This window comes from Lonchura striata, chromosome 1 (assembly GCF_050655825.1).
Source record: "Lonchura striata isolate lonStrDom1 chromosome 1, ASM5065582v1, whole genome shotgun sequence".
In the NCBI taxonomy this organism is placed as follows: domain Eukaryota; kingdom Metazoa; phylum Chordata; class Aves; order Passeriformes; family Estrildidae; genus Lonchura; species Lonchura striata.
Window position 1 is genome coordinate 76,045,376 of NC_140703.1, and position 27,584 is coordinate 76,072,959.

The following is a 27,584-nucleotide window of genomic DNA, read 5'->3' on the forward strand; positions in this document are numbered from 1 at the left end:
TCTGATCAGGTAATTAGATCCTGTAAAATACATTTCATGTAATAAATATTTTCTAAACATTACCAATCATGCATATCCTAGTAACAGTTTTAAAAATTCCTTATACCTAGTAGTCCCAAAGGTAAAAATTTTGTTCACTTCTAGAAGCATATGCCTTACCTACTTTTCAATAGTTTATTTTTAGAATAATGTTTAACCTACTTCTTAAAAGTTGTATAATGACATGGGTAACACATTCCTTTAGTATAATTCTATTTAAAATTATTAGATTAGGAATGAAGTGCAGTAAACTGTGATCACATGACTAACAGATAAAGTTCCTAGAGAATTAATGTTATTTTTTCTAAATCTGTTTCAAAGATATTAATAATGATTTTAGTCATATTTGAAAAGCAAATAAAATGTTACCAAGAAATAAAAATATGCACAATATGGTGTATTTGAAAGTAGTGGGTTTTGTGATATTTGAAAGCCAAACTGTTAGCAATAAATAAAAATATACATAATTTAGTGTATTTGGAAGTGTGATATTGCTGGCATCATCCAGGGCAAGAGTAACAAGTCAGACAGGTTCCTTCCGTAGTCAGAAGCTGAGCTACATGCTTCACTGATGAAAAATTACATTTAGAATGTATTAGGAAATTGAATGTGCTCTGTGGTATTCATTATTCTTTGATTTGGCTTCATTGTATAGTGGTAATGAAGTTCAACTGACAATAATTCAATTACTAGTAAACTCTTAGGTGACAGCAGATCAGCTAGAAGGAACTGGAAAATTCCAACTCAGCAATTACATAGTTAAATCAAGATTAAAAGAGAAAAAAAGAGGGACTGCTTAAATTATTGGCAAATTGAGCTTTAAAAATTACTTACAGAATAAATTTATTTCCTGGAATAAATAACCATATTCTTATACATATAATACTTTGGCTTAGACATTGTATTTTAAATTTTTTGTATAAGATTAATATCTGTCTCTTTTTTTGCCCTAAGTATTGTTTTACCCTGAATGCTGTTTGGAACCTGGGAAAAGTGCCTACAGCATATTGAACCAATTACAGAACTGCCCCAGCTGTTGAGAATAATTTTGTTCTGTTTCACAGCTGAGACTTAATGTAGGATGCTAATGGCTACAGAGAAACTAACTTGACTTATAATCTCCAATTAAATCTCCCTCTGTAGTAGTTATTTAAGAGCAATGCAACTGCAAATTATTCTTGTTCTAACTTATATAAATCATATACAGAATAAAGAAAATAATTATTTTAAAGACTGTACTTGGAATATGCCATTGGATTCTTAAGTGTGAATTTAAAGTAAGTGAAAGATGTGACCATTTTAGAGAAGGAAAACTTCCAAAGGACTAGTGGAATGGCCACTTCTCCTTTTTGTCTAAGCATGTCCTGCCCTAAACCAGGACAGCATTATTCAGGTTGCACCATTCCTGCAATGCATTAAAAAGACTAATAAAATGTAGATTGGGAAATACAAGAAAAGGAAAATTAGCATGCTTTGAAATCTCAACCATTACAGTAAAACTGATGTCATAGTATCTCTGTGTTTGTTGTACCTATATATAGTACAGTTTTGAGGGAAGAAAGATCTTGTTTAAGCTGAATTTTGTGTTGTCCTGAAAATACTTGGTGAATTTACAGGTGTAAAGGAATATATCTATCAATAATTCTGTGATATTCAGGTTCTAGATATGAAATTCTGAAGCACACATGCATTTTTGGGCCCATCCATTCTATTATAGTGTTACAGATTTTGACAAACAAACAACCAAAGAGGAGTTTACAAACATTTTTTTAAAATAAGGTTTTCAGTAAAAAGTCCAAAAGTTTCCTAGTAAACTTGTACAATTTTGGGAGCTCCCTGTATCCTGAATAATGGCAGCATTTAGTCTGGACTAAATTGCTATTGTTGGTTTTTGTTGTGAATACTGAACGTTATTATTGAAATTTAGGACAAAGCCATTCTCTTAAATTGACTCCTTTTATACATATACACAAAAGGAAAGTGCTGATCCAGTGAATTGCATATATGACTTAAATACTGCCCTTTTAATATAATCTCTTCCTTATCACTTCAGCTCAGACTATCACTCTGGTATCTGGAAAACAGGTTAATTTAATGATTTATGTTAAATCCTTGTCCTAAAAGAATGAAATTGTTGGTGATAAAATGAAATTATATTAAGAAAAATAGGAAGAGCTATAGAGGAAAAGGAATCAGAGCTCAAAGACTAGAAGAATAGAAGTAGGTGGTGGTTCTGAACAGTTCAGTTTCTATGATGTTCCATTTAACAATGACAATGAAGTATTTTCTGTATTTTTATATAATTACTATTCATTTAATCAAAGAAAAAATTGAATTTGCATGAGGACTGTAGTTAAGCTAAATGAGGGACTTTTCAACCATAGGCAGCAGAAAAAGTCTCTAAAGGGAAAGAGGGTTTCTTTAAAGGTCATCTAAAAAAAATTTGATTGTTGCAAAAAAAAAATATATAAAGTGCATCAGTACACCAAAAAGCAACTGTGTTATATTCAGTCATTAAACCGATAAGAAAAAAAAATCTAATTCTTCTCTTTCCTAAATGAAGAGGCTCCATATTGTATCAGAAACACTTTTTTTGATGCCAAAGTGTGTGATCTACAATTCTGGATAATAAATAAGGTTCTCAACATAATCTAACAATATTCCAATAATCCAAAGTATTTCTCCTTCCTTATTATCTGTCAGAATTTTTATTAACTTTTAAACCATTATTTTAATACAAATCATTGGTGAAAATTCTAAATATGAAATAAGGCTTTTGAGGAGCCTCTTCCTGAAAAAATAAACTTGTGGTCCCCTTTCAACATTATCAGCTGTATTTTTCCCTTGGAGTAATCCCATTTTTTGTTTTACAAATTTCTACTTTCCCCAGCTTTCTTAGTAATGTGGCAGTGTACCAAGGTCTTTATTGAAGCCTAGGAAGATTAGATAAAGAATATTTTACAACTGTGAAAAAAAATCAATTATCCTGTCTAAGAATATAGCAGTTAAATTGGACATAATCTATATTTGTTAAATGTGTGTTGTATTTAATCCAGTCTAATCTAAGTGATTTAATTTTTGATCAAGTATATTCTTCTAGCTAGCTATAGCTTTTTTTTAATGATTGCATAGTTTTATTAATTGGAGTAAAATTATATTTTATATGAAGTCATACAAAACTAAAATAAAGAAAGAAGAACAAATAAACCTGCATTGATAATTAGGTGGCAAAGAAATATTTCATTACAAAGAGATTTTCTCCAACTTGAAGATAAATAAGAAAAATATATAATAAACTATGGGGGAAAGTTGTCAATGCATCATGAAACTCGCCTATAACAAGCATTTTAATTTTCTTCATTATAGACAGTAACACAATCTTATAATTTTGTAGACTATTGTTAGATGACAGAAAACATTTCATATTCTAAATATAGATAAATGCTGTATATCTTAGCACATACACATCTTATGTATATCTAAATATAGATAAATGTTATATATCTATTTTTTATGTATAGATATATTTCTTTGCCTTTAAATAACATCTTCCCTTGTGATACTGGAAGTCTTCTTTAGCCAAGACTTTGCAATCTGTGTTGTCTCCCATCTTCTTTATAGTGTGAAAATCTTCAGAATTCAGTTAATAGATCATGTTTGACCCATTAAAGCTTACCGTATAGAGTAATTGCTTTTGTAGCAAAATTCCAATCTTCCTTCCTCAGGCATCCCTTTAAATTTTCTTCTTAGTCTGCATCTTCCCAGATTATTTTACCCTGTAATGCGACTAGCATTACCCAGAGTTAAAAAATGAATATTTCTTAATCTGTGCTGAAATGTGTAATTTTGATATTATTTACTTTTTACTGTTTGTATTCATAGATGAGTAAGACTTGGTTGTAAGTAATATATATTTATGAAAGACGGCAACAATAAAATTTGTCCTCTATTTTTTGTACATAAAATTATAGGAGGTGTCATTTCAGACTGCTTATTTGTTCATTTTGTCACAGCTTGGACCTGAAATGCCATTTAATATGGAGCCTGAAGCTTATTTGTTTTCAAATACTTTGAGTTGCCAGTAATGTTCCAGAGACTAAACTCTGTAAAATCTAGTTTGGCTGAATTATTAATGATTTTTAATGATTTCTTAGGGGTTTTTTTAATTATCCTTTCAATAAAAAACAGAACTGTGTTTCATTGATCATTTCTCATTAGATTAATAATTTTATTATACTAGAAATTAAATTGTAGATAATAACTTGTTCTCTATGAGTTAAGTGCAAAAAATCTGATCTACGCTTTTGTCATACTTCAACTTAATTGCTAGGCTAAAGGTTTCTGCTAGCTGGCAAGTTTAATAGTGAATGTCCTGGCAGCTCTCATTTTTCAGCACACTGCCTGTATTTTTTAGCTCTGCAAAGTGAAAGGGTTGTTTTTTTAAATTAGATTATACTGAAAAAAACTGACAACCTCCTATTGTCTGTGGCTGACTTCCTAATCCTTCAAAATAATTTCCTTGTAAAGCCTGATGTAACAAACTGGATTTGGATGATTAGAAAATGCAGTGCATGAGTTAAACACTAAAAGAGCAAGATACCCAGTGGGCTTAAAAGAAAGTTTTAATTTTCTTTTTACACCTAGTTCTCTTCTCATAAGTGATAGCTAAAGATGTAACTAAACAATTTTTTTTTTTTGTGAAAAATGTAACACCTATCCAAACATAAAAATTCCGTCATACTGCCACAGGGGAATAGTACCTGCCTAAAGTAAGACCAAGTCTCAATGCACCATATAGTTACTTTAAAGATTGGTTAATATAATTGAGATATAAAAAATATGCTTATATATAATGCTATTTAATTTTCATAAGTGTTCTAGTGTCAAAATGAGTTTTTGTTGAGTGGCTGAGATTTTACTTCCTCTGTATTGATGGCTGATGTTACAAATCACCTGATGCTGTCATGTTTCTCAGCAATGGAAATTACTGCCAGCAGAGATCACAATTATATTTACCATGCTTTCTTTATTCTTTCATGTCAAAATGAGAATCTTTTCCACATGACCTCATGGTCATGGTCCTCATGACCACTTTTATATCACTTTTCATGGAAAGAATACTCACATTTGTTCTAATGTTCTTTTGAAATAATTGGTCTGGAATTGCAGCTTACTAACCAATCTTCAAATTCCAGTAAGTGTTTGAGATGAATAGGTGTTTTTGAGGCCAAACCCATTTATCACATCACTGGTTAATAAAAAATCCTTTAGTCTCCTGGCTGATCATTTAGTCTGCAAGAGGAAGTGCTGATAGAAGCAGCCTCTGGTATCGGAAGAAGCTGAACGTGGTCATGAAGCAAAGACATTTATATCACTATGCATGTCAGATATGGGAGGGGAGGGAGGCTGGGGGAAGGTGCCATAATGTGTTTCTATAAATAGTGTGGAAAGTGGAATAATAGACACTACACTCCAATGCCCCGCTGACAGGAATTATATGGGAAGCTGGGACAGACGGTAACTTTTATATAAAATAGATTAACCAAGGGAGATAAGAATGAATTTTCATAAACTTAGTGTTTCTCTCAAGACATGAAGGACAACTGGAAAGTAACAAGTCTTCAGAAAGGAGAAATAGAAGTCAAGAAGAGTTAATAAATGAAAGAGAATGTCACTTTTACTTTGAAAAACAGAAAAAAAAATAGTATTGAAATATTCAAGGCAGAGAAAGAATTAAAAAAATATATGTTCTCTGAATCTTAAACTGAATAGACTTCACCCTGATAATATAAATAATACTATATGATGCCATATTACAGGTTTTATATATTTAAGATGGCAAAGTAAATCAGCCTTGCCTCTGTGCCTCATGAGGTCATTGAACTGCTCCTTCTCAAAGATATGTCTAAACATGGGAGACAGAGATGTTTCCCATGTTTAGAGATGTTAGTTTCTCTACTTTATCTGTAATAAAGTGGAGAAACTATCAGGATAAAGACTCTATGTCTTTTTATATTGCACAATTCTATGGACTCGTGTCAGGAACCCTATATACCAAAAGCATGGGTAAGCCTTTAAGTTGTGACAGTTTTAAATTAATGAGTATTTTTCATTCCATCAAATTTGGTTGAATAAAAAGGTGTGATTACATCCCCTGCTGGACGTATATGAAACTTGACCTATTTCCGTATGGATACTAAGAAGAATAGGCTAGACTAGAGTAATTTTCTATTATATTCACTTTAAAGAATGTTTTTCCTTTAATTCCTATGATATTATATACATATTGCACTTACAGAAAGGGCCTAAACAAAATTTTCAATACTATACTTGTAAAAATAATAGCTTATGCTAGGATTGGTCTTGCAGAGTAAGTTCTAATTTTGAATAAATAAAACCACAGGAATTAAGACTTCACAAAACACATCCCAAAAGCTATTTCTTGAACCAACATCTACATCATTTTAATGTATTTCAACAACTTGTAAAATTATTAATTTGAAAAGATTTCTCAAACCAAGAAAGGCATAGCTAAAATCTGATGAAAAACTGAAAAACATTTGAATGACAAATAAATAACATACTCAGTAATTTCCACTGAATGTAGAACTTTTATGTTACTCCAGTAAAGAGAGAGACACATTTATGCAGGGGATGGGTTTAAAGCCATACCTTGCATTTCCTAAGACTCCTATATAGCTGGGCTATATAGCCACATGTCCAAAGAGCTTTTAGAGACCAAAGATAAACAGATGGAAACACAAGTCTTTATTATTAATTACACTTCTATTATAATTAATGATAAACATTCATAAATAACATAGGGAAGAGGAACCCACTGTTGTTTGGTGGGATGTCCATTACTGCTTTTAGACATGGAAATATTGTACTGCTGATTGTGAATTGTTTCATCTCAAGTGATAGTACTGTGAATTTTCAATAGGTACACAGAAGCAATATTCAATATAGAGCATATCTCTTTTTATTCTGATCTTCTTGCATTCTAAACCTCTGAATAGAAATTGCTCTGAAATATGACAAAAATGATGTCTTATTATCAATAATGCCAAAAGAAAGCTTTAAAGCCTAAATATCTTAGTTTAAATTTTAATTCTGTCATTAAATTGACAGAATAGTTATTACTTTTAAAATATTGATGAATATTGTGGTTTCATACCTCTATTTTTTTATTCAGTATGTCATGTTTTTATACCTGCATTCTCATACCAAGCTGTTAATTTACTTAAAAAGGATTTATGGCCTAGTATAATCACAAGGTTTTAAGACCTGAATCCCTGAAAAACAGTGACTTTAAAAAAATCTTGTAATTTGTGTGGTATGAATACATTACAATTCTGAAGGTCCTTCTCTAGTTAAGTCTGAATTTGAAAACCGCAGTCTACATTGACTTCCTGAATAGGCATTAACGCCTCCTTCAAATTATCCCTAGATAAAGAGAAAGCAAATAAATGTTACATGTATAGTTCTTATTTTACTCTGCTTAATGATTTGTCTTCTTTCTTCTTTGCCTACCCTGCAAGAACTGGGAGAACAGCCACTTTTTTTTTTAAGAAAAACTACTCCTCTTCTCATTAAGTAAATAGACTAATGCATGATAGAAAAAATGTCATGAAGCATTACTGAGGAAGTGAGGAATAAATTCTTGTACTGTTTGAACAGAAGTGCATACAAAATAAGAACAAAGGAGAGAAAATATTTTTTAGAATGCATTTAAATTCTATGTGATTTAGAAGCTTTTGTTTCCCCCAGTCTATTAATTTCCTTATAGTGCTGCTATTGTGATTACTTGTTTTTATGTATAAAAGTATCATGCTTTACACAAGTAATTTTCATCCATTATGTTTCTTTCCAGAGAAAGACAGTAAAATATTCTGCTTCCAGTATTAATAATATTAGCTCATTTATTTTAGTGGCACTTTCATGGATTTACATCTATGTAAAGAAAATGACCATCTCACCCAAACCATGAAAACTATTCTCTTTTAATCCCAAATGTCTGAAGAGGACTGCCATCTTAAAATTGTAGGTAATTTCTCTTTTCATAAGTTAATGCTGGCTAATTTTCATGGCAACATCCATTCAACAGTGACCAGTTCTGCATTTGTACTGACTTCTCTTGGCATTTTCAGTAAATGCTTGAGACCTGCCAAATTGGTACCAAGATAAAAAGGTCTTAGCTCAGAGTTTCATGGATACAAAACTTCTACTCTGGTATTTAAGTATGTGAAAGATTGTTTTGCCACAAAGTATTTAATTCTATGTCTCTTGCCTGGACTAAATTCTTTTTTACAATTCAAATAATGTAAATTAACTCCCTAATTCCACTCTTCTCTTCATCCCCCAATGCTGTTTTAAGTAACCTCAATGTATCATGCTATTTTGGAAGCTGCTAAGTTATTTTTTAATATAAATTCTCTACAAATCTGTGTAATTTATCTGAGTGGTGCTACACACCTCAGAAATATGTTAGTATTGTTAAAATCAGGACTGAGGTTTTTTACCTCATTGCTTTTTGCTCACAGAAACTGCTATAGCTCTCTCTACAGACTGAAGCCCTTATAAGACATCAGTGTCAGAATTGGAATGAGCTCAGCTAACATTCTACCTTCAAATGTCACAGTAATTTACAGACATATATGCCTGTTTAAGAGGTTCCTTTTTCAATCCCATCATGGGCTTAGTGACATAAGGACAATAGCCAATCTTCCAAAATGTATAAAATTTCATTTATTACAACATTCTCTCTATTCTTTTAAATGTCTAGAAGCACAATCAAATCAATATTACATAGCATATAAAGCTCTGACATCCATATCTTATCTATATCTGAAGTAATCACAATTAACTTTTTATATTGTTTCAAAGACAGATTTTTAGAAACATCTGATTAATTTTAATGTATACCCTGGAGGACAAAGGGGTTAATTTGCCCCATAAGGGTTTCTGTCTTTCCATTACCTATAAAGTAATCTGACAATCTCATTCTCTCTCTCTACAAAGTGACACCAATGAGTCATTTGTTTACATGATATCCATCCATCAAAACTCCTGACAAGATAAAAATGCTGTTACTTGGCTTCGGTCAAACAAGCTAGGCAAGAGACCTAGTAATTAATAGTGTTGCCATGGCTTATATCTTAAAAAAAAAAAAAAAAAAAATTAAGCCTTTGAAATTACTTGGTGTGAATAGGAGTTGTCATTCTACCTCCCTTTTTCTTGCTCACTCATTTGTTACGTTATCCTTAAAAGGATGCATTAAAGGCTACAAACAGATTGGGATCACTTGTAAGTTATGGATAATTATCAGAGGAACTGAACAGGAAGATGCTGAACAAAAAGGGGAGAGAACTTTGCTTTGAATTTCTTGTGTGGTTCTGTTAAAAGGACTTTTAAGACCTATTTGAGCTGTAATTCAGTGACGTGACATCAAGGCTCTCAGTCCCACAAGTCACTGACCCATCATAACAGCTGTCAAGAATCTGACTGTGGAAAGTTACTGGTAAAGAAGCTATATCTCATTTGGAAAAAAATTCAGCCCCACACCTTTTAATTATATTAGTGGATAAACTTATTTCCCTCAATATAGAATTAAACTTGCTGGCTTAGGCTTCTAGTTTGCTGAATTGATGTAAAACAACAGCTACCTATTACTGACCACTTGTTTGGTTTGTTTGTTGGCTTTTTTTGTTCTCTTCAAATCAGAAAGAAAGATGAAACTCCATATTATCATCAGAATAAAGACATACTAGTTTTACTAGCATAATATATGCTAATATAGCATAAGCACATTAACATAAGAGCAGTGGCTGTAACAGGATTGACACAATCTTTTAACTATGCTGTTGAAACAGTCCAAGAAATATTTGTCAATTTCCAATTGAGACAGGTGGTGAGGAAAGATAACTGATGTTGGTTAAAAAAAAAAAGGAGCAGAAAGATATCGCTGAATGAAAATTAGCTATTTAAGTATATTGCTTTCTACTTATCTTGAGAAAAGAAAAACAGTAGATTACATCCTATCATCTGATCCTATCACTGTGACCTCCCCACGTGCAGTTTGTTTTATTGGTGTTGAGGGTGTTTAGGCAATGGCTAAATAGCAGACATTATTTCATGAAGGTAGTCCACTTTCTTTCAGATAAACACAAGCTGCACCTCATAATAATACCTGAACAATATTACTATCCTAAATTAATTAACTTTCAGCTAGCAATGGACTGTATGGGTGTGAGAGTCTGCAGCAGATGCTTTTTTCTCTATTTTTCAGTACAGACATAGGCACTGAAACCAGCCTGTCTTAGTAATAGACCAATGCAAAATGGTCTTATATCAAAAGTCTGCAGAATTGATGTTGTACCTGATCCTACTTAAGGCTAGTTGCAAAATGCTTCCAATGCCCTGTAACAATCTAAATGTCTGAAGTATAAGTTAGTCAAACCACAAGCCAGTATTCTCCACAGACTAGATGACTCAAAAATGAGGCCTGAAGTTTTCCAAAGCAGAAAGTTTGTGATCTGACATGATCCTTGGGAGTGAGATGTTCCTAACAGAAGAGAAGAAAGATAAACTGTCCAGGAGTCTTTGAAGATATGAAAATTCCATCTTGATCCCAAATGTGATGTTACAACTAAGCTGACCCTCAGGACATAGTGACTAAATGCTTTAAAGGTCATTTGCAGCAGGCTGCAGTCCAGAACTATAACTGTCAATGATCTTTGCTAAGTATCCATGTAAGCTATGGTTTTAACCAGTAGTATGTTGATTCCTTAACCTGTTACCAGGAAAAAGATATTTCTTTGCCTTAATATAATGATTTTATCATCAATATGTGTTTTCATTCATGGTGCCTCTAATATTTCCTGTTATAAATAGTAAATATGAGGCTGCTTTCTGAGAGGTGACAATAGTTGTAGCCCATTGTTAACACACCCTTGTCATTTGTCAGTGGTTAACATTGGATTTACAACATAAGCCAAGGATGTCCTTCTAATGTTTTTTTATATCTTTCTGATCATTCAGACTTGTTAAGAAACTTTATTCTAGCAGAGATAATTGTAGGTATTTTAGCTAAACCTTTGAAAACTAGTGTCTTAGAAAACTTCATAATGAAGTACAATAAAAAAAAATCATGAACACCCATGTCTAAGTTTACCATTACTTCACAGAACAATTTAATCATAATGGTAACTGTGCTTTAAGGAAAATGTTTTTAATCCTCTGAGAAGATTGGTTAAGGAGAGGAAAAAAGTAGGAAACCAGTCAACTATATTCCTCAGAGAAAAGCTAAACCCTTCAATTGGATGATAAAGGCATAAAAAAGACTGTAGGTCTGTTAGAAGCAGCAGGTGGGAATAGATGAGTTTACAAAAGATGTTTCTGCAAAGAAGCTATTTTTTTATACCCTGAGTGCAGATGATCTATGGGCATCTCATTGTAAATACACACATTTCTTCAGCATCCTATGGTCATTTACAATCAGTGAAAGAGATTCAGGAAGTAATTCTGTACAGATTCACAGTAAGTAGAAAAAAAAATCCAGATCAGGTAGCTCACATCATGAGTGTGAAATATGACCTACACTGTAGACATTTCAAAAGCTTAGCTTCAAGTATTAAACTTGCTGGAAAATAATTTTAAAAACCCATGTTTTCATAGTCAAATTGTAAGAAAACCAACTTTTTTCTATGTGAAAGAGTTCAAAGAAAGCTTATGGATTTCAAACAATTATTTTCTGTGTTTTGCTCCATAATATTGAGTTTTCATGTTTTTTTTGCTTTTCATTAGAGAATGAATCTGTAACTAGAAGCTTATTTAGAACTGGTTCTTTAAGCCTAAAATTTGATTTTACATGGATAAGGTTTTTTTTTTTTTTCCTGTGTGTTGTAAGTTAACCCTGTGTATAACCTGGTATAATCTCAATTATATCCTGAAATATAAACACACACTGTGCTGCTTCTGAACATTTTAAATAGCTTAGCTATATTTTAAGTGTTCAGATGCATTAGGAGAGAAATAAAGTAAGAGAATTCATAGTAAGTAATGGTTACATGCTTTGGTTACACCAGTATCCATGCTGGCCTGCAAACATTGTGATTTAAATACTTTCATAATGGAAATTTGAAAGTTCTTGAACTTTGCTCTTCTAAATGCAGAGTCTAGTGGCCTTTAAATTTAGACCTGCTAATGAACAGGGAATTTCAAGGAAGAATTCATTTCTTTTGAATTAAGGAACATCAAACCCTTCGCATTTAGGCAACCAAATAATATGGAGGCAGTTTCAGCTATGTCTTCTATAGTAAAATACTGTAAACAACAGTAAATGAAACCATATTAATTTAGTCCCAATGATTAAAAAAAAAAAATTAGTTAATTAGAGGCTATGATGTGTTCTTATATTTCTACACAAAAAAAAAAAAAAAGACTGTAGAGAGAAGGAAAAGCAGAATATATTGCAATTTTAACTAGGCAACATAAAATTTTTGTTGAAAAAACAATATCAGCTGGTTTTTGTAGCAGCATTATAGAAGACATATTAAATAAAAGCAAAAGTAAATTTTCTTTGCAGAGTCCTTACAGTAGTATAAAATACAAAGTGCAAGAGTAAACAGAAGGATTGGAATTTAAAAAAAACTTCACACTTCAACTATTTTTGTCATAGAAGTACTTTGTGTCTGCTTTGCTCTACATGTTCTAGTTAAGTAAAACTGCAAAATTATTAATAACTAAGATTATGAGGGCTTTTCTGATAAATTTTCTTTCTAAAAATAATTTTAAAATAAAACTTTATTTTCCACCACCCACACCATGGCACCCTAAAACAAGGTCAGTTTTTCTCTTCTCTTCTAAATATGCAAATGTTTACAGTCTCCTATATTGACTCACTTCCAAGCTCATAATCTTTGTTTGCCACTAAAACAAGACAACTGTGTCTTTCTGAAAGACTCACACTGTGAGCAGGTGTTGATCCTGCTGGTGAAAGAATTAAATATAATTTATGACAGCCAGGCACATGAGCTGTTTTTACTTTATCCTGTTGAAAGTAGGCAATAGAAACTTCTGACAGAGAAGCCAGACAAGTCGTTTGATAGCCCACAAGGAGAAATTCTTTCGATCAATCAAATATCAGAACATGATTTCCCTGGATTTAATGTTGTATAAGATTTTGTTACACAAGGTGATATCTGCTAAATTATTCAATGTAAAGAATCTCTTGGGAACAATTCATGGGAATAGGAGGTATAGTCTGGGTATGGAAAGGTGATTACAGATATAGGAACTTAGTTGTGCGTTTCTGCACAGGAGTGAACTTAAGACAACTACAGGTTAAGATGACTGTAACAGTCTTGGACTTCTGATTAATTTTCTTTGATTGAAGGACCCAAATTTTGTTCAGCATCCAACCTTGTAGACAGAATTATTCTTAGGAGAGAGGTCTCATGTTTTCTACATTCTACAACTGACACAGCATCACTTAGTATTCAGTACACCTTCTGTCTTCGTTTCTGCATTGTATAGAGCTTAGATGAAAGTAAGCTGACTGCTCTTTGAAATGTTTAATAGAGAATTTAATACACAGTTATCCTATTCTAATGTCAGCTCAATTTTTTTAGTTGCTCTCAAAATTATTTTGTTGGATTGAGTCAATCATAGCTGTAGTAGCCAGACTATTGTGTACTATATATAAATATATTATATATATATATATATTTGATTATGTAGAAAAAGATTACCAAATTAAGGAAGTAGCACACATATATATATTTTCAAATCTTAACTATAGCATTTACAAGAGCTGTGAAACAGAAACTCTTGTTACAAACTTGTAGAAGTTTAATCTCATGTGTGAAATGGAGTTTGCTTCTGCATTAATCCTTATGTTCCTCAGATTGTACTAAAATATTTTATAATCTTGGTTTACAAGAGACTTATCAACTTGTTTATGGTGAAAGGTGCACTTCCAGAGGAATAAGCTGACAGCAAAAAATCTACACAGAAAGCTGATAAATTTGACCTTTGCCTTAGTAATATTATTGAGGTGAATATATAGTAATGTCCTTTGAAAAGCATTATGTTTTAAATTAATACAATAAGGTAGTTACAATGAGAAAACAATTTTCATGTTTCTTGACTGTTGTGATTTTAAAATCTCAGTTCTTATGTTCAAATAAAGTAGACTTCTGCTGTGTCCTTGAAATATGAATTTCCTAATGAAGTCAAGAAAAATTATATATCAGTATGGTAGTTTTGCTCCTGCTGAGAAAAATAATCTTTACCTCAGCTAAACAAGATTGTTTTGAGGTTTTTTTCCATGTAAAAATACTTATTATAGTATGTTAATACTCATAAGAGTTCTTTTAGCATAATTAAAAATTATCTTATAGTTGGTTTAATTTAACCAATAATTACAAGCCTACTTCCCAATAAAAATTGCTCTAAATAATTGTTTTTAAAATGTGGGAATTATCAGATGGAATGTAAAATATATATTAAAAATATCAATGATTCTTTGGATAAAATATGCATGATTAATGTGTAAAAAGTGCATAGCACAGATCTTAAAGTAATTTTATGTGCTATACATAAGTGAACATGGGACATCTAATTATATTTTCCTACCTATTTTTTCAGAATTTAAAGCACTTAAATCCAAACATGTGAACATACACACACACACACACCACACACACACACACACACACACACACACACACACACACGCACACACGCACATATATATGACTTTATCTGAACACAATGAAATTAAATTTTTTAATTCATATTTCCCTTTATTATCTTAGGACAAGTAAATGAATAACCAGGCATTTCTTTTGCTAGTTCTAAAAGTTGCTCTGATGTTATCCTGAGAGGTTTATAAGGGAATTCCTCTCTAGCAAGACATACCTTTTCTAAAAGCTTTACATAGGCTTCTACATCTCTTCCAGTAATTCCCATTTGTTTGCTCACTTTTAGCCTTATGCTTTTCAGTCTGCACTTACAGGCAAAGTACTGTTACTTTTGAAGAATCATATGTGAACTGAGGTGAAGTTTCTTTTAACACAAATGTTGGCATTTTCAGTTTAAAATTATTTGGCCAAATGAGGTACCATTTCAGTTTCAGCATACCAAGTCAGTGCTTGTATATTGTCAGCACTTGTATAAGTTTATGTGTCTGTTTGTAAGTGCAGCTGTACTTATATATGGGATCAGGAAATGGGATGTAAATATTCTTGCTCAATTGAAAAATCTCTGGAAAACCTCATGTCATCCTGCTCTTCAGAGAATCTTAGAAAAGTTCTCGTTCTCTTTAATGTAATGAATTTAAGATTATTAAACTGTGTCATTCCATTGTTATTACTCTAAAGATTATTTATAGTGCACTATATGCTTAGGGACACTATTCAGCACATAAACTCTGTAAGGCCATGAAGAGTATTGAGCTTGTGTCAATTTTCATCCTCTGATAAGCCTCTGACTAGTGGGTTCTCTTTAAAAACATACTCCAGGGAAAGGGAATTTGAGTTCATGCTTTGCAAGAAATTGATGGTTGGCATATATTTTATATGCATTCTCACCATTTTAGAAGGCCAAACATAGAGCCCTTTATGGCACAGGGGGATTTACTTGGCTTCATCTTCAGGATTTGCTAGTGTATTTTCCGATTATTGGAGATTTATGTGTACATTTAAAAGTTCTTAATATATATTTTTGCCTCAAACAATTTATGATAATGCCCTGATTTTTAATATTACATTTATTCTCAAAAATGTTGACTGATTTTTAAAAAATCTTTGTTATTGATTAAATCTAATAGAATAAATTAATATGTCCAAATTTTCTGAAAGACATCTTGAATGTTGCTTTTATGCTATATTTTAGTGTTGCTGCCTTGTCAGGAATCTCTAGGATATTGCAGGAAGTTATGAAAATGAACTAATAAAAATTTTTATTTTATGTAAATACAAAAAAACTTTTACAACAAATGTTCACAATAAAAAAAAATAAAAGGAATTCACTGTTTTAGGTACAAAACGAATATGTCATTTATCTGTCTATTTTAAAGTAACTTACAAAGAGAAAAAAAGTATAGGAGATATGTATATATGTAGTCTCTCCACAGAAATATATATGCTTGTTTCAATAGAGTAAATTTTAAAGTTGAAATAGTATAGCTGCTGTATCCCTTATGAATTTTTTAGGCTTCTTGAGATTTTAGTATTTCAGAAAATTGAGATGATATCTACATATATAGATGACATATGGATACTCTCACACAGTTCATCAGATGAATATACAACTGTCATAAATAACATCTGTAGACTGTAAAGCTATTAAGGTCTTTGAAGAGAGCAGCATTTTCATGTCACCAATATAACTACAGGGACTAGAGGAAATTAGTTATTTGGTTTCATCTCCCCTTAAACCAAGTAACCTGGTATATAGGATTTTCTTTTTTCTTTTATAGAATATATGGAGAGAATTCCTACCATTTGGTACTATGACACTACCACTCAAAAGTAGCCAGAAAATGTGACATAGCTCAATTTCTGTTGAAATACTTTGACTGGCAAGATAAGATATCTGACTGCTGCTAATAGTGTTGTATAAAAGACTATTGCTTAAATCTATCTACTACAGTCCTCTCAGTGATAATAGGGTCCTGTAGATGGGTCTCCTGAGGCCTTTAGCTATCTGAATCACAATGGATAATATAATTAATTTCTGAAGTCTTTAATAGTAAGAATACCCACTGAGATTTTTTTATTAAGTAGACCTACTTTATGCTCTGGTGTATTTTAATTCATATTAGGCTTTTTTTTCTTTTTTTTATTAATCTAAAATAAGAAATCAGCAGTGTTCGCAAAAGAATATCTATCTTATATTCTAGTATATTTTTCCATGGCTCCTAACACTCTTGTGAAAAAAAAAATTAGTACTAGAAGAGATCAGAACAAAATTTCTCTCAAAATTCAGCTAGTTATTAGGTAGCAGAATATAGTGATATACACTATATGGTCCCAAATCCTGAATTCACTACTACAAAGGATTACTATAGGTTCTTTACCAGAAGGACATTTTAGAAAACAGCAGAATAACTCAGTAAAGAGTTAGAGATGTTTACAGTTGGAAGGCTTGCTGAAAATAATGCCTCTTTTTGAAAAAGCATTCCGTTGGGAACTTTCTTCACTGCTGTTTAACCATAAAATTAACATCTCATCACATCATTTGGAAGTGTTATAGCATAGAAGCTTTACTGCAGTCTCCCACTTACAGATGGAGTATGGCTGTGAACAGTTATTACTGAAAGACATATAATGATATCCTGAAATACATTTAATGAAGGTCCAAGCAGAGTAGATAGCTAATGTTGTTGACTATATGGCACTAGAGGAGAAATATGCATTAGTTTAATTATGTATACTAAGCTTTAATAGATTCAATTTGACTTTATCTATATTCTACTTTATGTGGAAAATCAAATGAAAATGCATAGTGTTGAACTTTATAATGCATGACACTTCATTTTCACTAGCAAACATAATGCAGTTTCAGTAATCTTTAAGGATTTGGTGTTTATTTATAAAAGAAACAGAGAAGATACTATCCAGAATGGGTATGCATTGGCAAATCATGAGGCCTGCTCTGGAGGAACTCAGAAATACAGAGAAAATTTGATTAACATCTTGGGGGATATCTTTGAAGTACTAAAAAAATAATCAGTACTTTCTCAGTACTGCTGAGAAATGGAAAGAAAGGTGAACAAGCTTGTCATGGATGTTTCACATAATGCTTCATTTTATAAACTAGCATCTTCAGCCTCATGTCAGCAATAAACTGAGCTGGTAAGCACGAAAGTAATCTCTAGATTAAGAACATTTAGAAACCCATATTTATCTCACTGGAAAGTGGAAAAATTAGAAGCAGCTATTCCATTGTATCTTTAGGACTAAAACAAGGGGCAGTGAATGAAATTGAGGATGGCATGCTCAAGGAAAAATAAATAGCAATTTTTTGCTCATACTTTTTCTTATGCTGTCATTTCTGTATCATAAATTAAACAGTGGTACATATTATGTGTTTCTCATCCTCTGTACACTAAATATGTACATAATTCCTCACTAATCTCAGTAAAATAATCTGAAAGAATCATACTTGTATCATAGACACTGCATTTGCATTTACATTTCTCTTTTTTTTTTTTTTCAAAGAACCTTTATATCACTAATAATCTGCTTTATGCAGATAAATAGAAATGGGGAAAATTAATCCTGGAGAGCCTTTGGAGCAAGGAAATTTGAAAAGCCAGGCATAATTTGCCTTGTCACCCATTGTACCTTTCATCACTGAAACAGAAAATGTCTTTAAAAAATAAAGAAAAATTAACAGTATAATTAAATTACAGATATAAACCCCGAAATTCCTTCACATGAATTTAGGAACGTAAAAGATTTCTCAATTAGACAATGACCGATCAAGATTCAGATTGAATTCAATGGAAAGAGATAAACATTCAAAAATATATATATTATAATCGTGTAGGTTTCCCTATTTTTACTTTATTAATAGTTAAAGGAAAGCTGTGAAGTACAGTGAAGTTTTCAAAACTAATTTGAATGAACACAGACTTCAGCCTTTTGTTACAAAAACTGGGCTATTCTCTCTCAGTAAGCATGATTTACTGACACATTTTCCAGTTCAATGGTATAAAGCAAAACATAGTATGGCTTTTTTAATGTTTTTTCATCATTCATGACTGTTACACCAGACTTTTGAATTTCCTAGATACCCATATATCAATCTGCACAGATAAGGAAAACATCATTCCAATGTGTAATTTAATTCCTAATGAGCAGATTTTTTGCTATAAGCACAGGCAATTATGTAAAAAATGTTTCTGTCAGTCATCTTTAATGTTGTCTTAAGAGTATGGAAAAGAGGCTGCTACAAATTATGTGTAAATCTGATCATGGAATAGAATGTCATTTTATTCACTTTTTGAACTACTTGGCACATTACTTACTATTTTATTTTTTAATTGTTTTTTATATGAAGTTTGTGTGAAAAAAAGGTACTATTTGGAGCTAAGCTTACATGTGAGCCTTGTATGGTTGTAGCAACAGTAAAAAAGTTTCAAGCTGTAAGAGTAGGCAAGTTCAGTAGACTAAACAGACCCTAAAATACTCCATATTTGTTCATGCAAATCATATAGAGAAGTCTTTAAAGTTTTGACAAATTTGTAATCATTTAACACTTTCAATCAGAAATATAGAGCAAGTAAAATAATGATTTATGCCCACTATTTGAATAATGGTATTTAAATAGTGGTAAAAATAAAAGTTTGTATTTCCTCCTATGTTGCTATTTGACGTGTAAATTGGTCTTTTGTTTAAAAAAAACCCAGACAAAAGTTATTTAAATATATTATAGTCCTTTTCTTCTGTTAAGGGATTTTTCCCTTAGATTTTCAAATTCACTGTACCAAGGGTACCAAGGGACTGTGTTATCAGCATGGCAAAATAACAAACATGCACAGAACTTATGGACTTCAGTCCTTTCCTTTTTGATCTTTTTTTTTCTCTTTTTCTAGAGGCTTTGTATCAGTGGCAGACTTTTCTGGCATTTCAAATCTTCAAATGCAAAAATCTTGGTGGAAGTACATGCTATGCCAGTTAAGTCTTCTTTTCTGCCTTGCTTTTGTCAGAAATATATTTGGGCTTATTTCAGCTGTGCTTTTATAAGTATAATATCTTACAATAGGAAGTGGAAAATTTTATAAAAGACGGTTATTTCTGGATGTCATTCCTCATATGCCTCCCTCTGAGTCTGACAGAGGTCACTTTTCAATAGAAGTCAAGTATGTCAGCTTTTAAAAGAAAATACACAGAGGACATAATCTTAACAAAATAGTTACATTCTAAGGTTCAGTGAATATCAGCTGGTGTCTTATATAGTTACTTTGCCAGAATTCAGTAGGCGTATAAATAAGATATGTAAATTAAATGCAGGTAAAATTTGTACATTTTGTGATATATTGTAATGGTCCTTCCATTTGAGTTGGATTCTGAGGAAAACATTGCATGAGAGTCTAGAAAATTTCTGTTCTTTAAAATTAATTAAAGTAACTGAAATGAAGAGAAAAAGTGCTACATTATTAAAGGATGATTCTTAAATCTGTATGAAAGTGAGATGATCCTACAGTTTTCTATTTGGACTCTATAGAACAATATATTCACTGAAGCAAAGTTACTACATATTAAATAATTAGGTTTCTTTTAAAAAGTCCCTTCATAAAGTCACTTGCTTCCAAGTAGTTGTTCAATTACTGGTATTTACTCCTGGGAATTGTTTTAAGTCCTGCTAGGTATAGTTCATATAAATTCCCGAGAAGTGACATTATCAATACTCAATTTTCTAGGCTCCTTTATTTTATAAGTTTTCATGTTTATTTTTTTTTCCTTCTTGGAGTAATGTATTTTTCTACACAATAATGACTTTATAGTAGTATTCCATATTGATATTGAGAAATATTACTAGTAGAATTCTAGTAGTAATATTGAGAAAATTATATTTGTGGAAATATTTGAGATGAATACTGGTGGGACTTTTCATACAAAGAACTTAGCACAGAGTCTTCATTGAGGACAGAAAAGTTGTATATATTACCTATAGTTGCTGGATATGACAACTTCCAAGTCTTCTTCCCTGGTATTCCTTCTTAATTTGAATCACAGCATCTTGTCTGTGAGTATACTGATCTCTCTTGATAAGGAGTATCAGGATTGTCAAAAAAGTCTTTTTTCAGTATGTACCAACTGCCATTTTCAGTTCTTTAAAGTATTTTGATGTTGATTCCAAGTCTAAATGCAAGAAAATAATTAGTCTAGGTAGTAGTCATATACTGAAAGTGTGAAGGTAATGCCATTCAAAGCAAACCATACTGAAGTAGATATGTGACTTCTTATGTAAGTCATAGGCCCTTGCATATTGTACTATTATTCACATGATTTTTAAAAAAAATTATTTTTTAGAGTACACATTTTGCTTGCAGTTATCATAAAACATAAGGCATTAGCAACCTCCTTACATGTGTAACAGGAGCTTTCAGAGACAGCGCCCTTCAGCAACCCTTCATTTTACCTATGCAGTTTTAAACAAAATAAAAAGCATATATCCCAGTAGAATTTTCATCCCACTTCCCTCCGTCCTTAGAATTTTTTTCCACAAATACTCTTGATTTCTACTCCTATCCTCAGCTGCTATTCTCTAATCAGTGTTTTTAAGCAGTCTTTCTGCTTCTGGAAGGATACGAGTTCTTGAACATAAATCCCATTATAAACCAAAAATCTTATCTGAGCAGAATAACATTAGGGAAGTGATATTACTTTTCGTCAGAATTTTCATAGGATTGTAATACAATATTCTTCCCTTTCAAGGCAACTAAGAATAAAGATAGATTCTGGATCATTAAATACATACATAAATCATATCTATCCGAGGAATGGACGCACAGTTCAAGATTTTGGACCCAAGAGACAGAAAAAACATATTTTAACTATCATTTATCATTTATCAGGTGCCTTATTCTCACTAATCAGGATTTACTGCCTAGTAGAAAATGAAACTATGTGTATACAACTGTTACAATATACATTCAGGGTCCATGGTTTTCCACTTGAAATAATTAAATAGTTTGTTCCTGAAGATGATTAAAGATAAAATTTTTTCTACATTTTCATACATTTTTATTCTGTTAACTGATAAAGTATTATTTTAGTCAGTGTTAAAAATAGCATGACAAAAAAAAAAAAAATCTACATTTTACAGATAACGAACAAGAATTAAAATAACAATGTTTGAACAAAACTCCAGTAAACCAAGACTGGTGTTTCAATATGTAATTCTTTTTTCAGTCAATGTCCTTGCAGGAATTCCATTAGGCATTTGTCTTTTCTGAGATTGCTTGAGTAAGATACTTCTATTTTAAATCTGTAAGAAATATGCTTATTTTTAACACTTTTGCTGCTTAGCAATAAGTGGTTTTGATTTTTAAAAGTGAAATTTGGCAAGTGAGTCATATATATGTCCTGAATGCTTGCAAATTGACTTTGAAAGGATGTTATGCCTTCACAGAAAGTAAAAAGTTTCTGAGAATGTTTTGAAGATTTTTTCTCAGTAAGATCTGTATTACCTCCATTATGGTTAGGAAAAATACTGATTAGTGTCCCTGTGCACACCATCTGATCATTTTGAGAAGGTAATGAAGACCTTCTGATGCCATATAAGTTGTAAATTCTTTCAGAAATTATGTCATTGTTGATGTTGAGTTAAATTTACAGATATATTTAGATATAAAACCAAAGAATTCTTCCTAAATTATGTGCAACTGGAGCAGTACACTCTATATATCATTATGTGCTAGGAGAGTGCATTTGCAGAGTCTGCTTATATTCAAAATATGTAATACATACTTAAATAATTTTACAACCCCATTTTTATGGTTACCTGCTTCCAATGTTAATTTTACATTAAAGATTACACATAGTTCCCAGGGAATTTTGCACTCGTTGGAAGAACAAAACAGAAAGTATTGAAGGTAACTTGGTAGGCCACCTCACAGAATTACTGGAATCCTGCCTGCAATGTTTATGGCTTCTCATTAGTAGATGGTCTGAAGAGCTGTAGAGACACTGCTTTCTTGGTGTAAATGAGGAGGTGGATATATAATTTTCCACAGAGCATTCAGCTATTTATGGTTCTGATTTAGAAAAGCAACTAAATTAAAGAGAGGAAAGTTTAGGGACAAGCACAACATCAAAATCCTTCATGAAACAAAATTACTATGACTATTTGCCAATATAGTCTCATGTGAAACTAATAATTTCACTTTCTCAGTATCTCTATAAAACCACTCAGAATGTCTCTTCTCCTTGCAGGGTATGTTAGACATATGAAGTTATCAATATTCTTAAACCTTTCAAATAGCATAGATATGAGGATGGGCACCACACATAAATCCTGTGAGAGCAGGAGTATTTATTTGGCTGTTCAGAACAGAGGTAGAATAATAGGGGCTAAGCAAAGGAAAGAAAACATAAATAAAATTTAAAATCTGCTTATGAGGGAGATCCGACATCTTTTGTATTGGCTAAGAAAACGGTCCAATAGGGAAAAATACTGATAATTAATAGGCTAGTTCATAAGGAGCCTATACAGTGAATACCTAAAAAGAGGGTGTGTGGATCCCAGTTGTGCTGTTGATATGTAACAATAAGGAACAAGCTTCACCAAATGGCTTAATTACTGAAACCTTGAAATGATCATAAAAAAACCCCTTAAAAATAGATCATAAAATCTCAAATTTCTCTCTAGATATTCTGAGGCTAAGAATTACACATATCTTGTAACTGATTCATAGGAAAAGCAAAATTTTTACCTTCAATTGAAAAAAGGCATCTTGATAACACTTTGGAAAGTCTACTGAAAAATACCAAGACAGTGAAACATTATTTTTCATATAAGTGTTTATTCAAGACTCAGTGTTACTTTGAGCTCACAGCATGCACAATAAAAAGTATGCAGTTTAAAATTCCAGATACACTAATGAGAGTCTGAATAACCAGATGGTTTGATGATCAACAATCAACACAAATCCCATGCCAAAGCCTCCAAACCTCACTAGATTAAGAGATAAAACCTTTTATTCAGCCTATTACATTTCTTAATATTTTTTTTTTCTTACCAGCAAAAGATGCCATTTTTAATATGTTATGAAAAGGTTTTGATGATGGACATAATTTACTGCTGCAGTTTCCAGAGAACATGAAGAAATGCTGCAGTAGTATTATTTTCCTTTGGTATTACATTATTTGAAATATTATCATATTTCACTTGATGAATATAATGAATGAGAAAAAAAAAACCTGTTTTCCTTCTCTGTAAGAAGATATGTTCTAACAGATTTAACTCAAAACATAGATGTTTACCATATAGAATCCTAAAGCTAGAAATAATACAAGGGAATGTATGAATTTAATGCTATGTGGAATAAGCACAGTTGCTGAAGTGAAAAATTTGAGCACTTCTGAGAACTATTTTTAATATGCCACTTCTTTTTGTGCTAAATGACGATGTCCTAATATTTCATATCTGCATAAGAAGTTAATACATTCTGGGGGGAAAAATTACAACCCCAAAAATCCACTGAAAATAGAGTCACTTGCTGTATAAAACTGTATTGGTTTAAAATACAGGTATTTTAAAGGATAAATTTATAGCCTCTAATTAGGTAAATGCAAAACATTTTTAGCACTTTTGGTTTTTCTGCATCTTTTAGACACACAAGCTCAACCACAATCTCAGCCTTCAGATTTTGTACATAATTTTTTTTGTCTTTGAAATAAGATAAATCAGTCATTAAAAAGTGAAGACCTGCAAAAGTAAACCTTCTTGTTTCCTTCTATAGGGACTGTTTCATAAGCATAGAGACTGAATAGCATATTTTCAAATCAGAGCTGTGTGACACAAATATTTTAAGGAACACATATAATTTATGCATAATTTTTCTCATGTTGCCTTCAAATGACCACTTGTACCACTTTCATATCACTTAAAAGGATGTGAAAAGCAACACTGTGAACATACTACATAGATTAATTTATCCTTATGTGCTGTGATTTAGCTGTTATAATTTCTCCATGGAAATAGGAACATTGCAAAAAAGCAATGTGCATGTATGTTTTTGTTTCCTTCAACCAGACAATTTCTTATTAATTGCCACTCATGATGTTGGTTTGCATAATTTGTATTCTGAATAGTCCAGGAGTGGAAGAAGAAATTAATAAATAAGGGAATTCTCTTTTCATACTGAATGGCATTGCCAGAACACATTCCAAGAAGAAAATAAAATAACGATAAAATTGAATGTGCAACTTTTCTCAGAGGCAAACAGGCAAGAATGTAATACTGTGCCAGTAATTACCTTAAGTAAGAAGATTAACTTGAATTTTACAGTCTTATTTAATGAAAGAACACCTTCTCCAAATTCCAAAAAGGACAGCTGATTCTACCTAATGTTGTTTTTGTAGTTCATATAATTAGCAGTTACAGAATCTTAATGCTCAATATGTAGTGAAGAGAGATATTTCTATAGGGGTCAGGAAAAAACCCCACAACACCAAAACCAGATTTACTCATATATGTAGAACAAATACTAAAGAGTCAGAAACAGATACTGGTAATGCTGCTTAGTGGTCTCAGTTTCAAGTTTTTATATGCTGCTTTTCTTTATTTATATTTTCATTATTTATATGCAGTGTTTTTTATGGTCATAATTGCAAGTCTTACCAATATTTTCCAAACCTTCTGAGAGAAATACTATATTATAATAAATTCTTTCAAATTAAAATCTACCAGGGTGTTAATTTGTTTATTGTGGGTTTTATCTAAAATATATTTAAAATGTAGGTGAATTGCATGCAGACAGCACAACAGCACAAGAGTCAAATATATATATGTATATATATATGTATATATATGTATAGGGTGTCTGGAGAAGAGGAAATTTTTATTTATTGCATAGCTTGAGAAGAAAAAGGCAATAGAAAAGACATCATGGGATGTTTGACTTCACAGAAGATCCCTGATTTAAGATATTGACAACACAAATGAAGTAGCCTTGGGATCATTTCAGGAAAACATTATGATAGATTTTAGATTGCTGGAGGAGATTAGAGTTCTAGAAGTGACCCATGCATTTTGTGATGAGACTTTCTCGCCTTCTAATATCCAACAGTTAGAAGCATTAGTTCTTGTTATCTCTGTAGAGTGGAAGCATTCCATCATCCATTCAGCATAATTCAAGTACATTCAGAATTGTACAAATGTAACTGGTTTTTTTTATGTAAAATGTGCAAATATTCTTAAAAACATTTACTCAAGAAGGTCCATAAACATATATAGCCATATATTTATCAAATAAAAATAGAAGTACAGATGAAAATGCAAATACTTGAAAGCTCATGCAGATTACTTCCTTCTGTTTTTGTGTTTTATTCATTTAAAGCATAGTCACATATCAGTGAGCATGGCTAACTTAATTTAATCTTTGATTGTGGAATCAGCTGTATTTTGTGAACAAGATCTTAGAGATAAAACAGGCTATGGTGCTTTTCCAAAGCAAAGCGTCTGATGTCTTACATTTAGAAAGACAGATATAAGCTCCAGTTCTCATTTGGACCATGAGAGTAACTAAGGTTCTTCACTTAGTATTTGATCCAGCACATTCCTCCATCACTTCAGAATGCAATGTTCAAATAAAAGTACACATCCCTCACATGAACTTACACAGGACTACAACCTGCCTGAAGAAAAAAAAAAAAAGGATGATTCACTGCTGTGGAAATCAAGCACATCTCTCTGTTGTGCTTCCACACTGTAGAAAAACAAATATTAAACTGACCATTTAAACTAAGATAAGCACTGTTCAGCAGCATCTTCACTGAAGTAAATAAGAAAACAGCCTGGTTCCTTATAGTACTGTATGTTAGAATACCACTAGACATAGGCTTAGAAAATAGTAAGTGCTTGTCTTCTCTTTGTTGTCATTTTATAAACATCTCTTAAACAAGATTTAAAAACCTCTCTCTGGAAAAACTACCCTGTGGGCTGTGCTGCCCTCAATGTCACGTTACACCAAGATGGAGTAATCATAACAGGAATCTCTGAGTTAAGTTATAGTGCAGATAGAATTAAAAGAGCTAAAAATTCCAGGGTCTGATGGTCAGATATAAGGATGATGTAAAGTAAATTATAAATATCTTTTTAGGACAGGTCAAGATATGTATGTTCAACAGAGCCAAAAACCTTAACTTCCATTGTACGAGCACAGTGCCTCATTTCAAAGAGTATTGGTATTAAGTCAGGTATAACAGGAAAGCATATTCAAATTAACATTCACAGAAAACAGCAGATATTCTTGAGAGTAGCACTGTCATTAGGAGCATAATAGAAAACTGGGGGAATGAGCTGACAAAGACATAATGGAATTCAACAAGGATTGAAGCAAAGTTCTGACCTTGGGATGTAAAATCCCCTGACCAGCGATGCAAGTTGAGAAATGACGGCTGGGGAATGGACAAAAGCTGAACATCAGCCAGCAATATGCCTAGAAAGAAAAGATAGCCAGCAAAATCCTGGGATGTATTTATGGGGACACAATCAGTAGATCAAGGGAAGTGATTATTCCACTTTACTCAGCACTCCTCATCTAGCTCCTACATTCACTTTGGGGCTCACAATTAAAAAAAAAAGACATCAAAAAATAGGAAAATTCAGCAAATGGTTGGCAAGATGGTATGGACGTTGAATAATGAGTCTGAGACTAAAACCAGAGAAGTTCAAACTGGCTATAAGGAGAAAAGTGTTTTCCCCTTTAGAAAAGTAGACCAGGTTGCCCTGAGAAATGGTTTAGTCTTTATCTAGACCTTTAGAGGTTTTGAAGACCAGGGTGGACAAAGTCTTGAGCATTT